Here is a 12,731-nt window from a genome sequence, read left to right as displayed (position 1 = left end):
CGTATCCTTTCCGAAGCTTAAGGACAACCTGAGTGATAACATAATGGCAACTCCACTGGGGACTTTCCTCAGATGATTTCACAAAGAAGGTAAGAAAGCTTCGCTGAGACCATAAATCAAACTTTCCAATTCCAATTGTTGTCCACTCTTTAAACTACAGATGAAGCCTGAATGCCAGCCAGGAAGCCTTTGAAACTGTTCTTTGCTTTGCATTAACAGAAGTAAATAAACGCTGCTTCAGTCAATCTTCATGCTAGTTTAAATTGTAGATAGTTGTCCCGAATTTTGACTAGTCATTTGCTATTACTGAAACATCCATATAAAAATACCAGAAATAGGATTCAGAAGCTGGCTCCTAAAAAGAACCCACGACATACAAGGTCAAACCCAGATCCAGACCCTCCAGCTGTTTTTGAGAATCCCAACCTAATCCCGAAGATCCTTAGGAAGCGAGAAAGTCAAGAAGATTTTGCTGACTTGAGTTCTGAAACAGCTCGGCCAAGTGCTGTTCCAACTCCTGTCAAGGTCTTATTTCGGTCAACCCCTGTTTCCCCTTCTTCATCATCCACACCCTCATTCACTGCTACCACTACTGTTGTTCCAGTTACCCCAGTTATCCCTATTATCCCAGTCGCTCCGGTTGTACCATTTATCCCCGTCGTTCCACTTATCCCCGTCAATATGGCTAATAGATATGCACCCCTGCAACTGCCTGCCAATGCTGGGGCTTTACCTCAAGATTACCAATCTAAAATCACACATTTTGATTCCACCGGTCCTTTCACAGCTATTCAGTATACCAAAAAGATGCAAGACTATTTCGAAATCTATGAAATCGATGATGATAGTGTAAGAATGATAATTTTTGTTCAGAGTTTAACCGGTGATGTAAGCACTTGGTTCAGATCACTTGCTGCAAATTCCATAACCACTCCTGATGAGCTATACCAATCCTTTACTACTAGATGGGAGAAGAAGAAAGGCCCCTTGCACATACTAGCTGAATATTATACAATTAAAAGAGGCCCTCAAGAGACTGTTTTAGAGTACTGTGCAAGATTCAACAATGTCTACAATGCAATACCACAGAACTTAAGACCTCCACCTGACCCTCCTTTGTATAAATTTCCGGATGCTTTGACCCTGATATGGCATATCAGTTGAAAGAAAGAGCCCTTGCAAATCTTGCAGACGCACAAGATGTTGATGTTACCGTAGAAGCCAACTTGATTGCCAAGAGAAACAAAGCAAGAATGTAAAGAAGAACCACCTTTAAAGAAGAACCCTCATCCTTTGACCAAAAGCTTGATGCTATCATCAATGGCCTGCAAAGACTGGGAGAAAGAGTAGAAAATGTCGAGAGAAAGGCATCATGGGAAGGACAACAGTCCAATCCCAGGAAAACCCAGAACACAAATGCTGGTAGACCCACCCCAGACCATGACATTAGACCCCCTTTTCAAGATAACTATGTAGAAGGGTCCACTTCTAGTGAACCCATAGAGGATACTCACATGAACCTGATGGATCTAAAGGGTGAACACCAAACTTTCCTGTCCCAAGAAGACCAAAATCAGCATGACTGTAATGAGTTTCAAACTAAATCTGGTGAGTCTTTTGATTTTAAACAGGGTTATGATACCGCCGTGTATGAGGTACACAAACAGTATAAGCTCAGAACTAGGACCATTGACATCTCTGAGCCTAGCAAGACAAAAGAAGGTAAACAGCCCAACAAGATTAAAAACAAAGCTGTTGTAACAGAACCAGCTGATATAACTGTCCCTAACCCACATCAAGTGACTGTAGAAGATATAACAGACACTCAGCCTTCTGTTGAGCAGCCTCTGCCACTTCCTTCCTCAAAATAAAATTCAAACAACATCCCAAAAAGCACTCTTGAAAATGTAAAACCGCAAGCAGAAATTTCCCATAACGCCGATCAACAAGAGCAGATTGCCGAGAATGCAAATGAAAAAGAAAAAACTGCCATTATCAACAGCAAGACTCCACTAGAAAAGCCATTTAACTTAGAGGCAGAGATTGGAAAACTCAAGATATCTGTCCCTCTTTCAGAACTCGCCAAACACGATGTATATAGACAACAAATTCAAAGATCACTTCAAATCCCGGGAAACAAAGATGATGTAAATGTTTTGGATGATTCCCCAGAACTGCTATTTGGTCCAGAAGTTAATGGAAAATCAACACATGGACCTGTTCCACCCTTTTATATCAGTCTGCATATACATGACAAAGTTTTGCACAACGCTATGTTTGACTCAGGGGCCTCGCACAATCTTATGCCCAAAGCAGTTATGGAAAAACTCAACCTTGACGTTACAAGACCTTACAAAGATCTGTACTCATTTGACTCAAGTCAAGTGAAATGTCTAGGCCTCATCAAAGACTTGTGTGTCTCCTTAGTCCAATATCCCAACAAAACCATTCTCATGGATATAGTGGTGGCTGATATCCCACCAAAATACAGTATGCTCCTATCAAGATCATGGGGAGCAAAGCTGCAAGGATCCCTTCAATTAGACCTTTCCTACGCTACTATTTCTGTCTTTGGGCAACCAAAGAGACTGTACAGAGAAACGCTCATGAAATATGTGGTAAGTAGTGAGAGCAAGCCTGAAAATTTTCCCATTTATTCAATCCACTCCGACATGGATTCTTTTATTTTGTTTAATGATGATAGCTGCCCTCTAACTGATAACAAGCCTTTGGCTTTAGAGCAGCAAGCACATATCAATCAAGAATCGGTTGCACATACTCAACAAATTGTCACAACAGCAAATGCAATCAGCATACAAAAAGAACTTCCCCAAACAGAATTTTCAAATCTGCCCAATCCTAAAATGACTCAAACTCTTGAGACTACCCACAAGCAAGAAATCACATGGTATTTAGAGTTTGACGGATCTGTTAACAAATTAGGGGCAGGGGCAGGTGTATGGATTCATAATTCTCATAACAATCATGCACAAGGTCATGCATATAGACTGAATTTCAGATGCACCAACAACATGGCAGAGTATGAGGCTCTCCTGTTAGGCCTTAAATTGCTAAAAGCTTTGGGGGCTGCAAAAGTGTCTATTCTAGGTGACTCCGACCTAGTAATCCAACAAATGAAAGGTAACTTTGTTACCAATGACAACAGAATGAGAGCCTATAGGACTGCTGCTACCAACATACTCAATGCATTCTCTGAATCCAAGCTTGCCAAGATTTCAAGAAATCATAACATTCATGCTCACAGCCTAGCCACTTTCGCTAGTACATGCAAGCTTCCCTTTGAGCCAAATCACCATTTCACTGCTGAAATAAAACATAGGCCTGCTGTCCCAAATAACATTAAAGACTGGCAAGTGTTCGAGGATGATGCTCAAATAAACAATTTTCTTACCTTACAGCATGAATTTGCAGGCCTAAACATTGATGAGGATACCATGGAGGACCTACAACAACAAGCATTAAACGAAAATCAGCAGGCTGTAACAGCTGTAACAGCCAGACAGATCCTAAGCCCAACAGTTTTTGGCAATGAAAACATAGAGGAATTGAAACAAATGCATTTGGAGGAAATAGCCAAAACAGAGGCCGAGATTATTGATCTAAAAGATAACTTTCTCCCTGCTGGCCTCACTCCACTAGAAGACATGTTTGATGCAAATGATGTGCCCAAAAAGCCAAAAATGCAGCCTATAAACACTGCTATAGAAGAACACAACATTGGGACAGCAGAAAAGCCCAAAATGATCAAACTGTCTAAGTCTTTGCCTCCTGATCAGAAGCCCAAGTACATTGATTTATTCAAAGAATTCCAAGATGTATTTGCTTGGAGCTATGAGGATTTAAAATCCTATGATACCTCTGTAATACAACACACAATTCCCTTGAAACCGAATCAGAAACCATTTAAACAAAAGCTAAGAAGAATAAACCCTGTCCTTCTCCCACTGATTGAGAAGGAAGTAAAAAGAATGTTTGAAGCAGGGATAATAGCACCCATCAGATTCTCTGAATGGGTTTCCAATTTGGTTCCCACAAGAAAGAAGTCAGGCGAGATCAGACTTTGTGTAGATCTCAGAAATTTAAATCAAGTCTCCCTAAAGGACCACTATCCTTTGCCCAAAATGGACCACATATTGCAGAGAGTAGTGGGATCATCTAGAATCTCTTTACTAGATGGCTTCTCAGGTTTTAACCAAATACTTGTTCACCCAGATGACCAAGACAAGACAGCCTTTACCACACCGTGGGGAACATTTAAGTATGTAAAAATGCCATTCAGACTTAAAAACGTTGGTGCTACATTTCAACGGGCAATGGACATTGCATTCGCCAAGGAAATCCATGATTTCCTAGTTGTCTACCTTGATGACTTAACCCCATTTTCCAAATCTGATGAAGAACACCTCAAGCACCTAAGGCAAATATTCATCACATGTAGGAAATATGGCATTTCCTTGAATCCCAAGAAGTCTCTCTTTGGCCTTGAAGAAGGAAAATTACTTGGACATATCATCTCAAAGGATGGTATTAGGGTTGATCCGGAAAGGATCCAAGCCATATTACAGATCCCATATCCTAGAAATATAAAAGAATTACAAGCGTTCCTTGGGAAAATCAATTTCCTAAGGAGGTTTATTCCAAACTTGGCTGAGCTAATAAGAATGCTAAACAACATGCTCAAGAAAGACGCCAAGGTAAAGTGGTCTCTAGAGGCCAAGCAAGCATTTGAGGGCATCAAATCAGCCTTAACTCAAGCTCCAGTCCTCACAAGTCCAAAATTTGATAGGGACTTTATCATATTTTCATTCGCATCTGATAATAATATAACTGTTGTCCTTTTGCAAAAGGATGATCAAGGAGCTGAAAAGCCAATTGCTTTTTTCAGCCGAGCCTTAAGAGATGCCCCCCTTAAATACCCAATCATGGACAAGCAAGCCTATGCCCTTGTTAAAGCAATCAATGAATTCCGAATTTATATTTTATATTCACATGTGATTGCTTATGTGCCAAATGCTGCTGTAAAAGACATATTAACCCAAGAGGGATTAGAAGGCAAAAGAGGCAAGTGGATTGCTAACATTCTTGAGTATGACATAGAGATAAAACCAACCAAGCTGATAAAGGGACAAGGTTTAGCCAAACTGATATCCGAAACAAACTTTCAAGCGTTAGACATCAACCAACTGGACAATGAACAGGAGCTGGCGACTCCATAGATCAGTGACACCTTTTTGCAATCCCCATGGTATGCTGATATTTGCTTTGTATTGTTAAACCTGTGTGCTCCCCCAGGATTGTCCAGGACCAAGAAGAGATTTTTAAGAATGAAGGCTTTGAGATTATGTGTCTTAGATGGTGCATTATTTTGGAAAAATCATGAAGGTATATTGCTTAATTGCTTGACCAAGAATGAAACTAGTGATGTCATGAAAGAATTCCATGCAGGGGACTGTGGAGGACATCTATATTGGAAGTCCACTGCTGATAAAATTTTAAGGGCTGGTTTCTATTGGCCCACTTTGTTTGCAGATGTAAAGAAGTTTGCCACCTCATGCCACAATTGCCAAATTTTTGAAGGCAAGAAAAAGCTGCTCCCTTTGCCTCTGAAACCCATCTCAACCGAGAAGCCTTTTCAACAATGGGGTCTTGACTTCATTGGAGAAATCCATCCCTCTTCCTCAGGCCAGCATAAGTGGATCTTAACAGCCACCGATTATTTCACTAAGTGGATTGAGGCCATCCCATGTAGGCAAGCCAATGACACCATTATTATCCAATTCCTTGAGTGCAATATCCTTTCTAGATTTGGCTGCCCTGAGAAGATCATCACTGATAATGCCGCCGCTTTCAAATCCAAAAAGATGATCAATTTTTGCCATAAATTCCATATCACTTTAGGCCATTCCACAGCCTATTACCCTCAAGGTAATGGCTTAGCCGAGTCATCTAACAAGAGCCTGATCAGTATTATCAAGAAGACCTTAGAAGAAAACAAGAAGAACTATCATAAAAAGCTCACTAATGCCCTATGGGCAGACAGACTTTCAACAAAGAGATCCATTGGGATGAGCCCTTATGAGCTAGTATATGGCATGGAGGCCAGATTTCCATCTTCTTTAGGCATTCCTGTTATCAAGCTGTTGCAGGAGGTTCAAGCTGAACCAAATGATATTCAACGAAGGATCAATCAGACCATTCATCTTCAGCAAACCAGAGAGCAGGTGTATGACAGAGCTCAAATGCTACAAGAAAGGCTAAAGAAGGCGTTTGACAAGAGGACTAAGGCTGAGGATTTCTTTATTGGCGATAAAGTGTTAAGGTGGGACTCAAGACGAGAAGACAAGGGAAAGCATGCCAAGTTTGACTTTCTGTGGAAAGGCCCATTTGTCATCAGCGCTATTCAAGGCAATAATACATATTTTCTCAAAACTCTAGATGCCTGCGCAGTTGAAGAGGGCCCTGTGAATGGCCGCATGCTGAAGCATTACCTTGATCCAGTGATCTAAGGGATACAGGGTTCTGATGTATATATTTGTATATTAATGCGTGTACATATAAGCGTTTCCTTTTATGTTTTTATAAGAAATCCGATTGCTTGGAACCAAGCAGCGAAGTTATGGAGGAAAAAAAAAAAAAAAAAAAGCTAAAGGAGCGCAACATTCGAAACCTCTGTTCTTTTGAGGTGAATTTCAAAGAGAAGCACATCAATTCTACCCTCGGTTATGAACTTACTTCAAAGGGTGCACAAGGCAGGTTATGATATATTCTAAAATACACTCAATGGTAAAGGGGCAGCGCTGTTATTTATAACAGAAAATTCAATTAAAAATGCTGCATTCATGCTTCCAGCTCTTCAGTCAGTAGTATCAAAACAGAGAAACAAATGCTTTTAGTGTTGCATCTATAGCCTGTTCAAAGACAAAATTAAGAGGAGTTTCTCCAGTTGGTTCCCTTTTTGTGTTTACTTCAAAAATGCAGTTCTCAAACAAAAGTGTATGCAATATCAAGCACACAGAAGAAATCAGGCGATGCTTTATTTTTCAAAATATTTCAGTTGAAGGAGAGTGTTGTTCAGATCTCAAAGTTCCTGTCATTTAGCAGTCAGCATAGAAGAAGTTTTCAGTTAACAGCAACTACAGAGGATCAAGGCAATCTGACCTGATGTTCTTGGCTTTTCACAAGGAAAAGCCATCCCCAAGTGGAGCCACTGTCAGCCTCCTACTGCAGCAGGTTAATCATCTTTCATGATCGACATTCTTACATGCCAAATATGTCGAACTATGCATGCTACAATGCTCCATATTTGCTGCAGATGACTAGAGAAGTATCCATGAAGCTGTGCTAGTTTTAGTCACACTGCTTTGTTCCAGTTTGATTTGCAGTTAGGTAGAGAAACAAGGGTGCTCAACAGCTTAATCTGACCCTCTGGCTGAAATAAGTGTAGAAGTAGATAGGAGCACAGCAAGAAGAAAGAATGAAAAGCTGGGTATGCTAGTTCAAGTGCACCCAAACCAAAAAGAAGAGAAAATGCTAGGTGAGTAGGTCGGGTAGGTATCTTTGTGGTTGCTGAAACATGGCTTGTGATCCATCTCACATTGTCAAGTGTTATATCTATCATATCACAAGTTGAAGGCAGTTTTTCAGTTGGAGGACTTCAAGCGAGGCATGTCTAACTCCCCTTCTTCCTCTTTCCCCAAATCACTCACTACCTTCCCCCAAAGAGGTCAAGATCTGCTTGATACCTCTTAGATTCATCATTCTTCATATCATTTGCCTTGGTGGAGATCTGCTTCACTCAAGGAATGCTTACACTTCTTGTATTAGTCATTTTTCCCCATTGATAGCCTGAGACATCATACTTAGCGCTTGTTCTCATCTTTGTCATGTTAACTACTAACTTTATTATGTAGCTCCCTATCTATTTCCCCTTCCCCTACTAAAACTATGTATATAACTCCCCTATATACTTATCCCTCCCCCTGGTTGAAAAATAACCATATGCATCCTTGGGGATTGCTAAGTTTATCTGAAACTCAGCAAGAACTCTCATTGCCCCCTCAGACCATCGTCTCATGCAGTTTGGACACTTTCCAATGCATAGAACCCTTCATCCCCCCTAACTATCTCCCAAGTGCATAAGGACTCATTCCTTTGCATAATTCCCCTTCACATGTTTAAAAATCACCCCTTTGACCTTGGTTTTCCTTTATAAGGCATGAAACCCTCTTTGGCCACTAAACCCCTCTCAAAACCATATCACTTTCCTCCTAAGTGCCTTTGGACTCCTTCCAAGGCATAAGAATATGAAAACCATGCAAAAACCATGAAAAACCTTCAAAAAATGATAAAATCCTCCCTATTTTGGCTATCGGACCCCTTCTGATGCCTTAGAATCCAAGCAAAAGCATAAAGGTTACCCCCTCCGAATTCAAAAGACTTGAATTTTTGAATAAATAATGGCTCCGATGAGAAAAGGATCTATTTGAGCCCCTCTGATGCGATATCGCTATCAGGAGGGGGCAGTGGCATATATAAGAGAAATGGCTAAGTCTCAAGGCATGGGGCATAATGCCGATGGGTCGGACCCGATTCAAATAAAGAAAGGGCCTACAACATTATCGGGTCTGCGCAGTTCGGCGATTCTATATGCGTTTCCCCCCCGGTCCGCCCCGTTGCGATTTAGCGATAGCCGTTGGATCGACCTGCGCGGATCCAACGGCCAAGATTTAAAGGCTGCTACAGTGCCCGCCAAAAGCCAATTTTTCATTAAAGTTTCATGTTTTTGGGCATATTTTCTGTGTTATTCGGAAATGGGCCGTTTTCAAAGGTATTGTGTGCGGCGCCCGTGCCCGCCTAGGTATAAAGAAATCATGGTTTTCTCAGGCCATTCTTGGGTCGCTCTAGGCCCAAATTACCCCAAATAGCAGGTTTTTACCTCGGCAGGCCTTCTATGACCCTTTACTCATCCAGTTCGTGATTTTAAGTGTTGCCAAAGCATATTGAGTGGGCCAAGGGCCGACAACCACCCAAAAGCGGCAGAAGGCCGAGCAGCGGCCATAAATGGGTGATTGGACAATTCAAAGGCATTCGGAGGTCAAGAAGGGACCAGGTGCGTACCAAAGAGTATCAGGAAAGCGGCAGAGAGTATCAGTATTGCGGCTCAAAGCAGATGAATTCAAAATGGCCCCATTAGTTATAGCAAAGCATCATTGAGCTGTAATGGCTCACCAACTCACAGATTTTGGCCATTTAAGGCAACAGGACCACTTGAAGGTAGATTAAAGGATTTTCAATGCAGATTTATGACAAGTGCAATGGTCCTAGTCACATTTTGGAGCAGCGTTGCTTCCTTAATTGTGTAGTTATCACACAGAGAACAGCGCATGGCTCAAGGCACTCTTTTAGTCCATTTTTGAAGCTGCAGGACCCTGTGCAACTCTAAAGAGCCATTTTGATGAGGCTGCTCCCTCATGCACAGCTGTTTTAAATTATTTTATGCATTCATTTCCAGCAGAACTTAGCATTAGAGGAAGTTATTGCACAGATCTTTTTGATCTATTTTGATAGATATTTTGTAGATATTTCCTCTATATATACCACCCTCTGCACTGTTTTAAGGGTTGGTTGGTTGTATGACTCCTCTAGAGACTCGCTCTGTATCTGATATGTTTTCTTTAATCAAAGACTGCTAAAAGCTTGGAGGATGGACTGTTTGATGTGTTGTTAATGGTTGAAGAGTGGATGATGGAATTCATGTGCTGCTATATGGATCAATAAGTGTCTCTCACCTCTGTTATCTCAATTTCATACATGCTCAAGTCACAGAACAAAAGATTGGCTTAGAATTTGCTTAGCTGCACTCTATGCTCAGTTTCTGTGGCTCTTTATGTTTTCTCCTTGATTTAGGCATAAATATGAATTCCTTTATGGCTCATGTTTAATCTATTTCACATATGAATGACTGTTGTCTAAGAATTCTTAGCTGCTCCTAGATAGACCTCATTCATTTTCTTTCTGCTAATTTAATTGAGAGATTCTTAATTGCCTCTCTTTTCCTTAGCTCTCACTCCATCCCTTTAAGTTTAAAAGTTGTTTCATATGCAGCTATCTTGCTCCATATTCCTCTTGTCACCAAGAAAACGCACCAGCAGTCTTACTCCATGACTCCATGCCCAATGGTTTGAAACTTACCACACTATGCATTGCCTCTCTGTTTGAAAGCATCCTCCTTCCCACCAAATTACAAACCAAAACCCCTTGAACTCAATAGCTAGCCTAATATCATCATCAACAAAGCTAAATCTGAAAGAGAGAGCCCTCTCTGACTGCAGGTGGGCTAGAACCTGCAGTCCAAAGTTGGTTAGTGGTTACCTCGGCCGTATCCTTTCCGAAGCTTAAGGACAACCTGAGTGATAACATAATTATTACTCAAGTAAAGAAAAAGTTGGAGTCATCCCTGTAAAGAAAAAGTTAGGGCTTATGATTTGGCGGAAGAGTGATCCAGATATATCTGAGTGTCAAATATGGTCCTGATGCGATGTGGGTGCTTCAGGAGCTCATTATTAAGAAGAGGGGAAAACGAAAAATTCAGTTCCAATTCCAGTGGTCTATTTGGTTAAGGATTTTTGAAATGTGGGTGGGCATTGAAGATGACATTGATGTCATTTCTGCATTTGCATGGAAATCGAAATATGGCTTGGCTTTCCAAAGTAGTTGCCTTTGTTTGGATAGGCGTAGTGGGGAAGAATCTCATGGTCGACACTCTCCGGGAATGTTTCGACCATTTCATTGGGTTGGCAGTGTGGCAGAAATTCCTCGGTGCCTCACGTTGTTGATGCTACTAAAGTTTTTGCGCGGAGTAGGCTTTATCTTACAGACCAAAAAGGCCAATTCGCTGATTCCCACATTATTAAGCTTTACTAGTGATTGAGGGCATGTCTTTATGCCAAGATCAATGTGGTATTCTGCTGCCTGATGCATCGTATATGTTCCCCATGCCTGATGCATCTCATATGGGACCAAATGCTTCACCCATTAGACCTTGCAACCACATAGAATTAAGGGTTGTGAGGGGTGATATATGGGAAGTTTCGCTGGAGGTGCAAAAGTCGTAGGTGGAGGTGTAAAAAGCAGAAAAATCTCGAAAAGAAGATGCAACTTTGGCGCCTTGCGCGTATGTAGGCCAAGCAGAAACTGAGAACACCTTTAATGATCCCCAAAATACCACTTCATAGCATGCGTACTTTGTCCTCTGTATTTTGATTAGGATGAATTTACTAATTAAAAACATTCCTTTCTTGTTTCGCAAATAAGATGAAGCCAGTTCTTTTATGGATGGCATAACTCTAGTGCTAATTATAAAGGGCCAGAAAGGATTTCTAATCTCAGACAGCTATGCTTGTTGCAGAACAAAATATGCCAAGAAGAATTTGAAAAACCCTTGGGGTTTTATGAAAATCTCACTATAAGATTATATGTTGTTTGAAAAAAACAGTGAAAGAGGAAGCAATGTTAGATTTGAACCATTTTTGTATGCACATATTATTTGCGTACTGTGTAGAGAGATTTTATCATGCAAAATTGTTAGGGCTATGTAAATGTGATCAGTCGGTTAAAATCTCACTCTTATTTATCTTTTAAGCTCAGATATCATGACATCTGACTCATATTCAAGCTATACACTGTATTCATTCTTAAGCTCAGACATCATGACATCTGACTCATATTCAAGCTATACACTGTATTCATTCTTAACCTAAAACATTTTGCTGCCATGATCATTCTACAATTAATTAGGCAGCAAAATTCCTTCTTGCAATTTGATTAATTACCAATAACCAATTTGTTGACAATTACAAGCATCCAATATCCTACTTTTTCTGTGTAATCAGTACCCCTTAAAATCGATAACAAGAGCATGAAGACTAGATATCTAGTAATTAGAGTCCAGCCTCAAAATAAGAAGAATTAAGAATGCAAAGTCTACCTCAAAAGTTTTTGGTACGGAGTGTTCGCAGCTTACAATGAAAATTAGCAATAAAAAGGATGATGCTAAGGCACAAGGGACTGCACCAATAACAATATAAATTTTATCAAAGTTATATTCAATATATGTGGATAATGATTCAATGGTTTAACCAACACAAAAGGGTAACTTTGTTGATCATTTTTGCTTCATCAAAGCCACATACTCATCTATTCATGTTTTGGTCTATTTTGCAAAATCTATTAATACAATTTTTTTGTGAAATTGTAATTGGGAATACATAAATAGATTTAGTTTCCTGAAATGATGTAAACTATACAACTCAAACTTATAATTCTAACAAGTCTCTACTAAATTTAAGACAAAATTAACCCAAAAATAAAACACCATACTATTTTTTTATAAATAATCTATTATGGATAACAAAACAAACAAAAATGGTGTATTTAAATATTTTCTTTTGTGTTAAATTTGGCCATGAGCATGATTTGTAATATTAAAGTACACAGGAGGCTGGAATTTATTATTATGGTGTTGTTTATATTTAGGCTAACATTTTTTGTAATGCTAGTATATATATTAGTTTGTCAAATTAATTGTAAAAGTATATTAAAACCCACATTATTTTCCCATGGACTATTTGCTTGAGCACTGTATTTTCGCTTAAATTTGTTCAATGAATAATTTTGTGCTTGATATTGGTTGTATCTGAGTGAGTGCAAAG

General features: G+C 39.9%; 1 pseudogene; it reads left to right on the top strand.

Moving 5' to 3' along the window:
• LOC149236959 (uncharacterized) overlaps positions 1-11,023 on the top strand; it is a 55,217-nt pseudogene extending 44,194 nt beyond the window's left edge.
• The last annotated feature ends 1,708 nt before the right edge of the window (positions 11,024-12,731 follow it).

This window comes from Pinus tabuliformis, chromosome 8, assembly GCF_031772625.1.
Source record: "Pinus tabuliformis cultivar Carrire ecotype Pingquan chromosome 8, CPIR1, whole genome shotgun sequence".
Classification (NCBI taxonomy): Eukaryota; Viridiplantae; Streptophyta; class Pinopsida; order Pinales; family Pinaceae; genus Pinus; species Pinus tabuliformis.
This window is presented reverse-complemented; position numbering and strand designations above follow the sequence as displayed.